General features: G+C 44.0%; 2 long non-coding RNA genes across 2 annotated transcripts in view; one reads left to right on the forward strand and one right to left on the reverse strand.

Annotated features, from left to right (window-relative positions):
* Window positions 1–707: 707 nt before the first annotated feature.
* Window positions 708–1337, reverse strand: LOC307155897. The gene is made up of 2 exons (XR_013820606.1): window positions 865–1337; window positions 708–804 (listed from the first exon to the last, which is right to left on the reverse strand). It is a non-coding gene; the product is annotated as an uncharacterized lncRNA (long non-coding RNA).
* A 1466-nt stretch (window positions 1338–2803) lies between these two features.
* Window positions 2804–16556, forward strand: part of LOC307155625 — an 821100-nt gene continuing 807347 nt past the window's right edge. Inside the window, exon 1 of the long non-coding RNA XR_013820544.1 lies at window positions 2804–3159. This is a non-coding gene — a long non-coding RNA (uncharacterized lncRNA). The remainder of the gene's footprint in view (window positions 3160–16556) is intronic.

The following is a 16556-nucleotide window of genomic DNA, read 5'->3' on the forward strand; positions in this document are numbered from 1 at the left end:
TTTATTATACATTTTGATTGTATTTTTATTAACTAATGTTAACAAAGATTAATAAATACTGTAACAAATGTATTGTTCATTGGTAATGTTAGTTAACACATTAACTAGCCTAATTTTAACAACTGAGACCTTATTGTAAAGTGTTACCGATATTTTAAACTGCTGTGTGAACCCTGGCAACAACATTTGTTAAACCTATGTGCTTAAACTAATGCTTAAGATGTAATATTGACCTCACAATATCTATTCATTTAAAAGATGCAGTTCAGAGAAACCCTCACAGCTAATGCTGCTGAGATGGAGATCGAGGGATCATGGACTGGCAGCAGATCGAGGGGCAGACACAAGATAAGTTTAAATCTATTTAAAAACACACACCTCTTTAACCTAGCATAAACATAACACACTCTCACATTTCTAAAATTCACATCTGTTAAAGGATTGTTAGGCTGCATAAATTCAGTCAACCAGAACCGGAAACACTTCCCATAACACCGAATGTACTTGTTACATCGTAAGAAGAATGGCATCTACGCTAATGTTGGTCTCTCTGTCTCAGTCTTATCCCAAGGTTACTGTTGTCAGCCGGATCTAGTCCATATCCAGACCAGATGATGGACCTGCACCCTCAGATGACCACAACAGCCCTGAATGCCAGACGAGAACATCACAACTAGATGAGACCTAGAAACAAACGCCGTGAAGACCCCTTTGACACAACAGTCCTCGACACAGTCATCGGATCAGATCCACGAGAGCCAGACCAGTCTTCCGCACAGACCCAACGGCCAGCTTCAACTCCAACTTCAACTTTTCACATTGGAGGTTTTCACATTGGAGCTGCGAGTGTAAATTTTATTGTACAAGTACAAATATCTATTGTACAAGTTCTCAAATTCACATCTACATGCTCTCGAGTTTTTCTACTCTTTTACCTTGATGTAATCTTTTCCAACCTTCAAGCAAAAGGACCTGAATAAAATACTCTGAATGATATCAATCCACAATCTGACTTGTGAAGCGGCCTGGACTCCTAACACATACACCATGTTCGTTGTTTGATCAGAGGAGAACTGGCCCTTCGACTGAGCCTGTTTTTCTTTCTCCATTCTGTCACTGATGGACTCTGGCTTGTTTAGTTGGGGACACTTATTCTTAATAATATTGATCTGCCTGCATTGACACCATTATATGAGAACTGAACTGAGCTGGACGATGACATCAATGTTTTCTGCAGAGCTGCTTAATAATGAAAATGAACTCTTTTTATAATTGATATACTTTATACAGTTATTGAACAGAACTGAATCAACACTGAACTGAATTCAGTTGAACTATGACACTATTTTCTTTTAGAGCAGCTTTACAGACAAATTGAACTCTGTTTGCATCATTGATCATTTTCCTGTATTTACTGTATATAGCGCTATATATTTAAAGGAGAACTCCGGTCAATTTTAACATTGAGCTCATTTTTTTGTACATTTGGAGTGCTGTCAATACAGAGAACAATGACAAAAATCGGTGTTGCCTACACCGAGTTATTCTATTTTTAAAATTTGCACCCTGTTGACTTCAATGGGGCAAGTACTAAACCTGCTTTTAGCCTCTTAACATCCTTGATGTGTCATTACAAGTGCACAGAAAATGTGAGTGATTCCTTCAGAGTGAACACGAGTGAATCTGACTGCAGAAATGTATAAAAATGATGTTATTTAAGCCAGCGCAAATACCTGTATTTTCTTCCTGTTTTCGGGTGAAGTCCAAAGTAGTCGATTGCCGAGTTCACGCACGCGCGTGATCATAGGTACTAAACCTATGCGCGTGAACTCGGCAATCGACTACTGTGGACTTCACCCGAAAACAGGAAGAAAATACAGGTATTTGCGCTGGCTTAAATAACATCATTTTTATACATTTCTTTCACATCTACTGCAGTCAGATTCACTCGTGTTCACTCTGAAGGAATCACTCACATTTTCTGTGCACTTGTAATGACACATCAAGGATGTTAAGAGGCTAAAAGCAGGTTTAGTACTTGCCCCATTGAAGTCAACAGGGTGCAAATTTTAAAAATAGAATAACTCGGTGTAGGCAACACCGATTTTTGTCGTTGTTCTCTGTATTGACAGCACTCCAAATGTACAAAAAAATTAGCTCAATGTTAAAATTGACCGGAGTTCTCCTTTAATGGTGACTTGACATTTGCAAAATGAATTTATTTAGTGTTAAAGAGAGTGAAAGATAGTTTGTGTGTGAAAGAGTGATGTTTTTCTTTTAATCACAGTAAGTATAATTTACTTATTATTTTGTAGTTTAAAAATTGTTGTAAATAAATGTTAATAGTGTATTTGTTCATTGTTAATACATGCTTATATTAAAGTGTATTTGTTAATTTTATAATAAAAAACCCTTAATCTTTTTAAATGGTTGAATTTGTGTTTCACTGCCAGTTTCTGGGCCACATCTGGCCCGGGGACCCAGCCGACTCTCAGCCAGATCTGTCTTACAGTGCCTGGGCCAGACCTGGGCCATATCAATAAATAAGTCTCATTTTACAGGGTGTGGGCCACATCTGGCCCGGGGACCCAGCCGACTCTCAGCCAGTTCTGGGCCATATCAATAAATGAGAGTCATTTTACAGTGCCTGGGCCACATCTGGGCCAGAGGAAGTTGATTGAGTCCATTTTCAGTGTATAGCGCCAGTTTTGGGCCGGGGACCCAGCCAGAACTGGGCCAGAATTGAAGCAAGGATGAGGCCCAGAGGTGGGCCAGACAAATTTTGCTATGTGGAAGTGGCCACTGGCCACACCCTTAAATTTAAATATTAATCAACTAAACGGACGAGTTATAAAATAATTCATCCCCCTCACAGTTGTTATGAAGGGCAAAATTAGCTGTATAGACCAAAGCCACATAGAGATCCAGGCTGTAAACATATTTTTTTCTGCTGTAAAGTTGGTAATTTTAACATGAGGGAGATACAGATTTGACTCACTTCTGCAGCCAGGCCAAGCGGCCAGTCAATGAATTGCAGTTTAACTCACTTCCGTGTTGGTTTCAAGAGAGAGACGGGGAGGTTGCCGCTTGGTTTTGATGGGCGAATCCCATAAAATCGTATTTCATTGGACAACTCTAAGCATCACGAACGGAAGGAGGGCCAATCACATGCGGTTAGATGACAGCCCCGCCTACCGCCCCATGTTATATCTGGCTCTGGTTTGAACGACATTATCCTGACACAGTTTCCTTTGTTTTTCATTTCCCGCTCTTTTTATTACTGTAGTTTGATAATAATAATAATAATAAAAAACGAGCAGTTCTAGACAAATATTGTGCACCATCGTGTAATTTTAAAAACCTTTATAGACCCATTGAGATACTTTGGAAGGAATAAAGGCCAATAACGGTCAGACACCTTTTAAAACAGATTTCATTGATTCATGAAACTGTTGAACTGTTTAAACTACATGCATAATAAATAAATGCCCATTTGAGTAAAATAACATTTCGTTTTCTGCTAAACATAGTAGGCTACCTCTGATCTAATAGTATTTTTAATTTACACAACCACATTTTATCCACAGTAAATGGATAAACATTTTGTAATAAGCCTACACGTGGTTTTATAATATTTTGGGTCTCTGTCGGTTAAAGAGAATGAAAAGATGCTTGTATCGATCGATGCAACGTTATCGACAAACTCTAGTGAAATTGATTCTCGATCCAGAAAACAAAGCGTTTGATGGCTAAAACATTGACTCTTTATGTGACAGTGTGTGGCTCCTAAAAGAGCCGTTGTTTGTGGGTTAGTGTAGTTTTTTATTTAACCTCCGAAGCCGGTAGCCTGACTACGTCAGACTTCGTACTTCCGCTCAATTTCATTTCGCTTCTGTACTCAGTCTGAGACAGCTTCAGAGCTTTCTGTTTGCCACCGGTCTGGAAACAGCCGGGCCAATCAACGAACAGAGGGCGGGCTGAGAGCCGTGACGTACACGCTGATTGTACCGTGGATGCGTAGATTTACTTCACATAATCTGCAAAAGTTGTTCACAGCCATGTTCACTCCGGTATTTCGCTCGATGGTTTTGTTTTCGCATCATACATGTGTTTACAGTGAAAGTTAAATGCGGCTGAGCATGCGCATAACACACGCCATAACCAAACGTTATGTGATTGGCTTACGGGTAACCAATGATTTTAAACTTCAGACAAGCGCCCCCTAGCAAGAGAGAAAACACTTCTCTGTTATGCCATTCCAGACTCTGTCTACGAAGCAAAGTGAAGTAGCAGAGTCTGGTATTACCAGGCTACGAAGCCGGTACAAGGTGCGTCCCTTTCGTTTCAGCGCGTACACAGACATGAAGGTGAGGGTCTTTCTCGTGGCGTGCTCGGTGTAGGTGACGGCATCGCGGATAACGTTCTCCAGAAACACCTTCAACACCAACACACCGCGGGTCTCCTCGTAGATCAGACCGGAGATGCATTTGACGCCCCCGCGGCGAGCCAGACGACGAATAGCGGGATTGGTGATTCCCTTGATGTTGCCATAAGGTGCGTTTGCGCCTCCTTGCCTTTTCCTCTTCCAGACATGTTTATCTCACGAAAGGACGGTTACTTACAAGGGTGCATTTTACATTGCTTACAGGACGCCTCCCCCCCAAGAGAAAAGAAGATTCTCAACTATGTTGTGAAATATATAGGCTAACAGAATAAATTGATAATCAAAATTATTCAACCCCATTGCAAATCAGGTTTATTGGCAACATTTACAGACTTTCAGCTGTTTGCAATGAACAAATCAAACGAAAGTAGGCTAATTGAAATAGCTCAACACAACAAATGTTGAGAGTGGCCGCCAAATTACCCCCAAATTCAACTGAAAATGCCACTTCTAATGACTTCTGCATTCTCACAATTAGTCAACCCAGAAAGTGGTCTTATCTGTTGCTGCCTCACAAGCTAGACCCAGATCAATCTGTTGACAAATATCAACAGATAAAAAATCAAAACCTAACGGCTTCAGCTAGAAATCTTATAATGGCCTGTGGTTGGATCTTCCATCAGGGGCCTGTACCATGAAGCCGGATTAGGTGGCTAGCCAGCTATGTTTCAGCTTAGTTTCCGCCAACCCTGGGTTTTAGGTACTATGAAAGTAGCTCGGCTTTAATCTGTGTTCGTTGCCATGGTATCTTACCGGGGCAGGCTATGTTCTGGATTCAAGATCTCAGACTGAAGTTTGACCAATCAGCTGAGAGCAAAGAAACATATAGGTGACGTAACTTATTCCAAGTGTCTGTTGCAATGACTTCACCTTTTCTTCCAAATCCGGTGGACATCTCAGCGCAAATTGTTTGACGAGCACTAGAAAGAATTTTTAGCCAGACAAAATTTTCCGCGGAAGGAATGTCTTATCTTTGAGAACCTCTTGAGCCGCACATAAAGAATTTAACACGTCGAATTCATGCACTTACTGTTCCTGTTTTTTTTTGCAAGTGGTACATTCTTGTGTCACAGGTCGGGGTGGGCCAAACCAGACTGCCCCCACCCCTAACCCACTATCACCCAGAGGAGCGTATCAAAGGAGGAGGCAGGAGGCAGGAGTAAAAGGAATAACAACTTTATTTTGTATTAAAAGCAATTAAGAAGTCCTAGTCTAAAATTCCTTGTCCTCTCCTTCCCAGGGACCCAGAGCAGCACCGCCGCGGGTATGAACCGGCGAGACTCCCAGTGGGAGAGCGTTGGACAGGTGAGTATCACAGGTGAGTAGAGAGAACGGAGATCCCTTCCTTCACAGACTGGCGTCAGACTCACAGTGGGAGAGCGTTGGACAGGTGAGTATCACAGGTGAGTAGAGAGAATGGAGATCACTTCCTTCACAGACTGGCGTCAGACTCACAGTGGGAGAACGTTGGACAGGTGAGTATCACAGGTGAGTAGAGAGAACAGAGATCACTTCCTTCACAGACTGGCGTCAAACTCACAGTGGGAGAGCATTTGGCAGGTGAATATCACAAGTGAGTAGAGAGAACGGAGATCACTTCCTTCACAGACTGGCGTCAGACTCACAGTGGGAGAGCGTTGGACAGGTGAGTATCACAGGTGAGTAGAGAGAATGGAGATCACTTCCTTCACAAACTGGCGTCAAACTCACAGTGGGAGAGCATTTGGCAGGTGAATATCACAAGTGAGTAGAGAGAACGGAGATCACTTCCTTCACAGACTGGCGTCAGACTCACAGTGGGAGAGTGTTGGACAGGTGAGTATCACAGGTGAGTAGAGAGAATGGAGATCACTTCCTTCACAGACTGGCGTCAGACTCACAGTGGGAGAGCGTTGGACAGGTGAGTATCACAGGTGAGTAGAGAGAATGGAGATCACTTCCTTCACAGACTGGCGTCAGACTCACAGTGGGAGAGCGTTGGACAGGTGAGTATCACAGGTGAGTAGAGAATGGAGATCACTTCCTTCACAGACTGGCGTCAGACTCACAGTGGGAGAGCGTTGGACAGGTGAGTATCACAGGTGAGTAGAGAGAACAGAGATCACTTCCTTCACAGACTGGCGTCAGACTCACCGTCGCAGGCTGAACGGGGCTTCTCTAGGACAGACAGAATCAACTTCAACAGCAGTGTACAATTCTCACGTGCGTTGCAGGGGACAGATAACTTCACACCATGCAGGTAGGCTTAGGGCTGCAGCAGACTCACAGTCGCAGGCTGAGCGGGGCTTCTCTAGGACAGACAGAATCAACTTCAACAGCAGTATACAGTTCTCACGTGTGTTGCAGGGGACAGATAACTTCACACCATGCAGGTAGGCTTAGGGCTGCAGCAGACTCACAGTCGCAGGCTGAACGGGGCTTCTCTAGGACAGACAGAATCAACTTCAACAGCAGTGTACAATTCTCACGTGTGTTGCAGGGGACAGATAACTTCACACCATGCAGGTAGGCTTAGGGCCGCAGCAGACTCGCAGTCGCAGGCTGAACGGGGCTTCTCTAGGACAGACAGAATCAACTTCAACAGCAGTGTACAATTCTCACGTGTGTTGCAGGGGACAGATAACTTCACACCATGCAAGTAGGTTTAGGGCTGCAGCAGACAGTCGCAGGCTGAACGGGGCTTCTCTAGGACAGACAGAATCAACTTCAACAGCAGTGTACAATTCTCACGTGTGTTGCAGGGGACAGATAACTTCACACCATGCAGGTAGGTTTAGGGCTGCAGCAGACTCACAGTCGCAGGCTGAACGGGGCTTCTCTAGGACAGACAGAATCAACTTCAACAGCAGTGTACAATTCTCACGTGTGTTGCAGGGGACAGATAACTTCACACCATGCAAGTAGGTTTAGGACTGCAGCAGACACAGTCGCAGGCTGAACGGGGCTTCTCTAGGACAGACAGAATCAACTTCAACAGCAGTGTACAATTCTCAAATGGGGTGATGTTATCTCGCAGAGGTTTCTTCTTTCTAAACACCGCACATAGATGTAAGCAATCTCACTCAGCTCTCACGGTAAATAGTAGATTCCCAGGGCACATGGGCAGTTGCGGGGCAATAACAGGTATTCTTCCACACACACACACTGCAATCCAACTCTAAACATGTATTCGTGAGGGGAAACGTCAATTTACACACTGCAATTCCACTCTTCTAGTGCGCATAAGGCCAGCACTCACCCACAGATCCTGGTCTACCGGACTGATGATCGCCAGGGGCGGGCAGAACACTCGAGAGATTGGTCTTCACGGTCACAGACGGACTTCACTCCGCTGGACTCCAATCGGGGAGAGGAGATGAGGAAATCAACAGGAATCAATATTTCACTCGGTGCAAGGTGTACACATGATCCAAGCACTTCAATCCAATACCCAATTTAGTGTAAAACACATGCAGTTATGAGATTCAGTTTGATAACTACTCATCTCTCTCTTCCCCAGCTCAGTCAGCGAATTTCATTCCTCTTGACCGTCCCCGAGTCCTCTCAAATAACACTCCTTTTCCTTCAAGACAACCCCTCACTGCAGTTCCATAAACGAATCCCCACGGGAGAGAAGCCACCAACGATCAGGGGGAAGAACACTCCAGACCAACGGGGCAGAAGAACAGCGCAACACCACACAGCACAACCCAGCCTTCTCTTCCTTGTGTGTTTTTATCCTGTCAAGAAGCGGGAGTGGTCTCAATCAAACACTCAGCGTGAAGTCCCTACACCTGTCACCAATCTGTCATTTAGTTGTCATGACGACAAACACTCATACAGGTCCGGGGATGGTGTTACGCTGAAAACGTCCCGACGGGAACAATTCTCCAGAGGGGAATTGTTCCGGGGCTGTTTGTCACCCCGTGACATACCCCCCCGCCAAACCGTTCTAGTCCCGAGAACGGTCTCCCAACACCCAGTCTCCGTACCTGGCTGGAGGCTGGCCCCGATTCTCCCGCTGAGAACGTCGAAGTGGAGAGCGGGGGGCTTCAGGTCGTGGGGCCCATGGAGCACCCATGAAAATTGGCATGACGGGTTGCCAATTCCCAGGCTCTTCCCCCTCTGCCCTCTCGGCCTCTGACCGCTCAACTCAAGGTGAATCCTGCCGACTACGCCAAATGTCTGTCACAGGTCGGGGTGGGCCAAACCAGACTGCCCCCACCCCTAACCCACTATCACCCAGAGGAGCGTATCAAAGGAGGAGGCAGGAGGCAGGAGTAAAAGGAATAACAACTTTATTTTGTATTAAAAGCAATTAAGAAGTCCTAGTCTAAAATTCCTTGTCCTCTCCTTCCCAGGGACCCAGAGCAGCACCGCCGCGGGTATGAACCGGCGAGACTCCCAGTGGGAGAGCGTTGGACAGGTGAGTATCACAGGTGAGTAGAGAGAACGGAGATCCCTTCCTTCACAGACTGGCGTCAGACTCACAGTGGGAGAGCGTTGGACAGGTGAGTATCACAGGTGAGTAGAGAGAATGGAGATCACTTCCTTCACAGACTGGCGTCAGACTCACAGTGGGAGAACGTTGGACAGGTGAGTATCACAGGTGAGTAGAGAGAACAGAGATCACTTCCTTCACAGACTGGCGTCAAACTCACAGTGGGAGAGCATTTGGCAGGTGAATATCACAAGTGAGTAGAGAGAACGGAGATCACTTCCTTCACAGACTGGCGTCAGACTCACAGTGGGAGAGCGTTGGACAGGTGAGTATCACAGGTGAGTAGAGAGAATGGAGATCACTTCCTTCACAAACTGGCGTCAAACTCACAGTGGGAGAGCATTTGGCAGGTGAATATCACAAGTGAGTAGAGAGAACGGAGATCACTTCCTTCACAGACTGGCGTCAGACTCACAGTGGGAGAGTGTTGGACAGGTGAGTATCACAGGTGAGTAGAGAGAATGGAGATCACTTCCTTCACAGACTGGCGTCAGACTCACAGTGGGAGAGCGTTGGACAGGTGAGTATCACAGGTGAGTAGAGAGAATGGAGATCACTTCCTTCACAGACTGGCGTCAGACTCACAGTGGGAGAGCGTTGGACAGGTGAGTATCACAGGTGAGTAGAGAATGGAGATCACTTCCTTCACAGACTGGCGTCAGACTCACAGTGGGAGAGCGTTGGACAGGTGAGTATCACAGGTGAGTAGAGAGAACAGAGATCACTTCCTTCACAGACTGGCGTCAGACTCACCGTCGCAGGCTGAACGGGGCTTCTCTAGGACAGACAGAATCAACTTCAACAGCAGTGTACAATTCTCACGTGCGTTGCAGGGGACAGATAACTTCACACCATGCAGGTAGGCTTAGGGCTGCAGCAGACTCACAGTCGCAGGCTGAGCGGGGCTTCTCTAGGACAGACAGAATCAACTTCAACAGCAGTATACAGTTCTCACGTGTGTTGCAGGGGACAGATAACTTCACACCATGCAGGTAGGCTTAGGGCTGCAGCAGACTCACAGTCGCAGGCTGAACGGGGCTTCTCTAGGACAGACAGAATCAACTTCAACAGCAGTGTACAATTCTCACGTGTGTTGCAGGGGACAGATAACTTCACACCATGCAGGTAGGCTTAGGGCCGCAGCAGACTCGCAGTCGCAGGCTGAACGGGGCTTCTCTAGGACAGACAGAATCAACTTCAACAGCAGTGTACAATTCTCACGTGTGTTGCAGGGGACAGATAACTTCACACCATGCAGGTAGGTTTAGGGCTGCAGCAGACTCACAGTCGCAGGCTGAACGGGGCTTCTCTAGGACAGACAGAATCAACTTCAACAGCAGTGTACAATTCTCACGTGTGTTGCAGGGGACAGATAACTTCACACCATGCAAGTAGGTTTAGGGCTGCAGCAGACACAGTCGCAGGCTGAACGGGGCTTCTCTAGGACAGACAGAATCAACTTCAACAGCAGTGTACAATTCTCACGTGTGTTGCAGGGGACAGATAACTTCACACCATGCAGGTAGGTTTAGGGCTGCAGCAGACTCACAGTCGCAGGCTGAACGGGGCTTCTCTAGGACAGACAGAATCAACTTCAACAGCAGTGTACAATTCTCACGTGTGTTGCAGGGGACAGATAACTTCACACCATGCAAGTAGGTTTAGGACTGCAGCAGACACAGTCGCAGGCTGAACGGGGCTTCTCTAGGACAGACAGAATCAACTTCAACAGCAGTGTACAATTCTCAAATGGGGTGATGTTATCTCGCAGAGGTTTCTTCTTTCTAAACACCGCACATAGATGTAAGCAATCTCACTCAGCTCTCACGGTAAATAGTAGATTCCCAGGGCACATGGGCAGTTGCGGGGCAATAACAGGTATTCTTCCACACACACACACTGCAATCCAACTCTAAACATGTATTCGTGAGGGGAAACGTCAATTTACACACTGCAATTCCACTCTTCTAGTGCGCATAAGGCCAGCACTCACCCACAGATCCTGGTCTACCGGACTGATGATCGCCAGGGGCGGGCAGAACACTCGAGAGATTGGTCTTCACGGTCACAGACGGACTTCACTCCGCTGGACTCCAATCGGGGAGAGGAGATGAGGAAATCAACAGGAATCAATATTTCACTCGGTGCAAGGTGTACACATGATCCAAGCACTTCAATCCAATACCCAATTTAGTGTAAAACACATGCAGTTATGAGATTCAGTTTGATAACTACTCATCTCTCTCTTCCCCAGCTCAGTCAGCGAATTTCATTCCTCTTGACCGTCCCCGAGTCCTCTCAAATAACACTCCTTTTCCTTCAAGACAACCCCTCACTGCAGTTCCATAAACGAATCCCCACGGGAGAGAAGCCACCAACGATCAGGGGGAAGAACACTCCAGACCAACGGGGCAGAAGAACAGCGCAACACCACACAGCACAACCCAGCCTTCTCTTCCTTGTGTGTTTTTATCCTGTCAAGAAGCGGGAGTGGTCTCAATCAAACACTCAGCGTGAAGTCCCTACACCTGTCACCAATCTGTCATTTAGTTGTCATGACGACAAACACTCATACAGGTCCGGGGATGGTGTTACGCTGAAAACGTCCCGACGGGAACAATTCTCCAGAGGGGAATTGTTCCGGGGCTGTTTGTCACCCCGTGACACTTGCACGGTGGGTGACGCACAGAAGCTAGGGGAAAACACGGTTTGTCAAACCATTCGTAAGGTGGTCCTCGCTCTGCAGGAGTTCATGAAAAGTTTCATTAATAGTGCTCCCCGGACATTTATTGACATGCATGTCCATAAAAGAGGGCTTTTATAAAATTGCCAGTAAGATATATTGATAGGGTGACATCACATGAACACTTTTTTTTTAAGCAAATTTCACAAGTGTATACAATATAATACATGTTAAGAATTATTTTGAATTTTTTTTTTTATTAAACTTCTGTTAATCTTTTGATAGGATTCCCAAGTCATTGCATGTATGCAGTCTATTGCTCCAATCTCCACTGCTCTAGGGGAACATGAGGCAGATTATGTTAATAGGAAGTCCTATCACAGCCATAATGTTCAGGTAGAGATGATGTGAATATGTGAGATGATTATTTTCTGTGAGATGAATCTTTAAATTAATAGTAACATTAACAGATATAACAATGATTTACTAAACATTTCGTCTGCAGTCTGCAGATGACTTGTGGTCATGAACATATATGATCAAGTTTGGATGCCAAATGGCCTGGCTCCAGTGCTTGTCTCACGAATTTTCCGTGAGTCTGTGTTGTGTCAGCACTGTGAAAGCAAGTTAAATTTGGTACAATACAAAACATTGTTAATTTGAACTGAGCTAGAAAAACCTACACAATAACCCCCTATCATGACCCTCAGACAGGGCCACAGCACCGCTTCAATGTGGCCGTCAGTAAAACCAGAGTGAAGATAGAGATGACCTTTGGCATCCTAAATGCACGTTTCAATGGTGTTCGGCCCTTAAGAGTCACCAGAGCGGGCATCACAGATAGTGGCTGCATGTGCCATTCTGCACAATATAGCCACCAGTAGAAAGGAGCAAGAAACACCACAAAACCAGCTTCTCCCCGATGACACTGACCCGATCACACTTGACCACCCAGCTGGTGCAGACGTAGATGCAATCACCATACAATATTACACTTAATAAAAGTTTTATTGGTTTTGTGGGATGGGAGGGAGAAAGAGAGCAAGAGAAAGTTGCATTAATAAATATTCATACTAAAGTGTTACTTGGTTAAATAAGTTATACTAATATATATATATATACATACTGAGATCAGTTTTATCCAGCTGTTTGATTTTGTTTGGAGCCTCCTCAGCTCACAGTCAGCTCCTTTAGTGTGCAGTCTAGTTCGAGTCTCCTTTTGTACAGGGCCCTGACTGAGTCTGTTTCCACCTGAAACATAATTCCACCACAAACATGATCATTACAAGTTTTCTGGAGGCTCATCAAAATCACAAAAAGTTCCTTGACTTCCTACAAACACAGGACTGACTGTAATTTATGTCAAGGGTTTTAAATCCTTACACATTTCTTCTGAAGCCCATTGAGGTAGAGGCCTCAGTTTCTGGGGCAGGTTGTGAAAAATCCTACAATAAAAGAGATGTGTAAGGGCCAGTCCCTTTATGCCACACATTCAAATGTTTTCCATAATAAAAAGCCCAGTGCATTCACATCAGCAACTGTCTGAGAACACACAGACAGAGTGTCTTCATCATTTCCTCCACCCTAATAAATAAAAATAGGCCAATGTAAAGCATAACTGTTGTAAAGCAGGTTATGTTTGGTGTTCTGTCTGCTGCATACTGACCTCTGTGTGGGAGACTGTGTGAATGTGTGCTGGCTTCAACAGGGACACTGTATTTCCCTCTACTGCAGAACATACAGTCAGCCATATTTAAAACTTAAAAAAGTAGTAATGTATTGCACACGTACCCAGTGTTACTTGCTTAGAGGAGCCAACACCAGGGTCAGATTGTAGCACCTGTAATCCCATCCATAATCGGCCGTCCCTTATTGCCTACTCAGAGCCAACTACTCTGCCAGTGTATTCTGGTTTTCTGAATTTAATTCTTTATTTCTGTTTTCTGCAAACAAGTGTTTGTGATAAAATGTTCACAAAAATAATAAAAGGTTGTGGTAAATACTCACCACTTTGAATTATATTTTTATATGTTGTCTTTATCTGCTGCCAAGAACATTTGGAGTTGGGGTTGCATCTAAAAATCAATGAATATTAATTTTTCTTAGTACCGGTACATGCACATTTTTATATATTATGAAAATAGGCTATAGGCTATATTACACGTATAGGCTACACATACATAATTTTACATAAATATAGAACGTATTTGTTTAACTTACACATTAACAATCAGCAATCTTTCTCCAACAGTCTTCTCTTGCTTTGGCAGCAGAGACCGTATTGTTTCGAGCTTGAAATACATATTTAAATTCATCGTAATTATGAATGATTATCTCTTGCTCCTCCGCGGAAAAATCGCGACCCGCGATTGGTTGTTCAGTGTCGACGTCACTCTTTTATGTGCACGCGCGCGTGGAGTAATCATAGCTTGAGGATCAAAGCCTGAGTTGACAGAGAAAGTTGATGAGCTGCATCATGGTACCAATAAAGCCTGATTGCATCGGTTTGGTTTTGTCAACTCAAAACTTATCCTGTAACCCCGAGTTTGTTCAGCTACCTTCATGGTACAGGCCCCTGGAGAGATTCTGTATGGAGGAATGGTCTCTGATCTCTTGTCAGGTGTTCTCCAAACTCATCAGGCATTATAGAAGAAAACTCAGAGCTGTTATCTTGGCAAAAGGAGATTGCAAAAAGTATTTAATAAAAGGCTAATTGTGGCCAACGTGTTTTGGAGAAAAACATTTATTTCATAATGTAACTTCCCCCTCACTTTCAATTCTTTTACTTCAATGAAAGGTTAGATTTGTGTAAAAATTGTTATTGAAAGATCAAAAGAATAAACAATGCAGATTTATTTTTTACAGCCATCTTTGATCATATTTACCAGGGGCCTGTACCATGAAGGTAGCTGAACAAACTCGGGGTTACAGGATAAGTTTTGAGTTGACAAAACCAAACCAATGCAATCAGGCTTTATTGGTACCATGATGCAGCTCATCAACTTTCTCTGTCAACTCAGGCTTTGATCCTCAAGCTATGATTACTCCACGCGCGCGTGCACATAAAAGAGTGACGTCGACACTGAACAACCAATCGCGGGTCGCGATTTTTCCGCGGAGGAGCAAGAGATAATCATTCATAATTACGATGAATTTAAATATGTATTTCAAGCTCGAAACAATACGGTTTCTGCTGCCAAAGCAAGAGAAGACTGTTGGAGAAAGATTGCTTATTGTTAATGTGTAAGTTAAACAAATACGTTCTATATTTATGTAAAATTATGTGTAGCCTATACGTGTAATATAGCCTATATAGCCTATTTTTATAATATATAAAAATATGCATGTACCGGTACTGAGAAAAATTAATATTCATTGATTTTTAGATGCAACCCCAACTCCAAATGTTCTTGGCAGCAGATAAAGACAAAATATAAAAATATAATTCAAAGTGGTGAGTCTTTACCACAACCTTTTATTACTTTTGTGAACATTTGATCACAAACACTTGTTTGCAGCAAACAGAAATAAAGAGTTAAATTCAGAAAACCAGAATACACTGTGGCAGAGTAGTTGGCTCTGAGTAGGCAATAAGGGATGGCCGATTATGGATGGGATTACAGGTGCTACAATCTGACCCTGGTGCTGGCTTCTCTAAGCAAGTAACACTGGGTAAGTGTGCAATACATTACTACTTTTTTTTAAGTAAATATGGCTGACTGTATGTTCTGCAGTAGAGGGAAATACAGTGTCCCTGTTGAAGCCAGCACACATACACACAGTCTCCCACACAGAGGTCAGTATACAGCAGACAGAACACCAAACATAACCTGCTTTACAACAGTTATGCTTTACATTGGCCTATTTTTATTTATTAGGGTGGAGGAAATGATGGAGACACTCTGTCTGTGTGTTCTGAGACAGTTGCTGATGTGAATGCACTGGGCTTTTTATTATGGCAAACATTTGAATGTGTGGCATAAAAAAGGGACTGGCCCTTACACATCTCTTTTATTGTAGGATTTTTCACAACCTGCCCCAGAAACTGAGGCCTCTACCTCAATGGGCTTCAGAAGAAATGTGTAAGGATTTAAAATCCTTGACATAAATTACAGTCAGTCCTGTGTTTGTAGGAAGTCAAGGAACTTTTTGTGATTTTGATGAGCCTCCAGAAAACTTGTAATGATCATGTTTGTGGTGGAATTATGTTTCAGGTGGAAACAGATTCAGTCAGGGCCCTTTACAAAAGGAGTCTTGAACTAGACTGTTCACTAAAGGAGTCTCGAACTAGACTGCACACTAAAGGAGACTTGAACTAGACTGTTCACTAAAGGAGACTTGAACTAGACTGTTCACTAAAGGAGACTTGAACTAGACTGTTCACTAAAGGAGTCTTGAACTAGACTGTTCACTAAAGGAGTCTTGAACTAGACTGCACACTAAAGGAGCTGACTGTGAGCTGAGGAGGCTCCAAACAAAATCAAACAGCTGGATAAAACTGATCTCAGTATGTATATAGTTATATTAGTATAACTTATTTAAAGTAACACTTTAGTATGAATATTTATTAATGCAACTTTCTATTGCTCTCTTTCTCCCTTCCATCCCACAAAACGGATAAAACAGTTTGAGACATATCTGCAGTTTCAGTGTGCTTTTATATTGTATGGTGATTGCATCTACATCTGCACCAGCTGGGTGGTCAAGTGTGATCGGGTCAGTTTCATCGGGGAGAAGCTGGTTTTGTGGTGTTTCTCGCTCCTTTCTACTGGTGGCTATATTGTGCAGAATGGCACATGCAGCCACTATCTGTGATGCCCGCTCTGGTGACTCTTAAGGGCCGAACACCATTGAAACGTGCATTTAGGATGCCAAAGGTCATCTATCTTTACTCTGGTTTTACTGAGGGCCACATTGAAGCGGTGCTGTGGCCCTGTCTGAGGGTCATG

Source organism: Squalius cephalus (genome assembly GCF_949319135.1).
Source record: "Squalius cephalus genome assembly, chromosome: 3".
Taxonomy (NCBI): Eukaryota; Metazoa; Chordata; class Actinopteri; order Cypriniformes; family Leuciscidae; genus Squalius; species Squalius cephalus.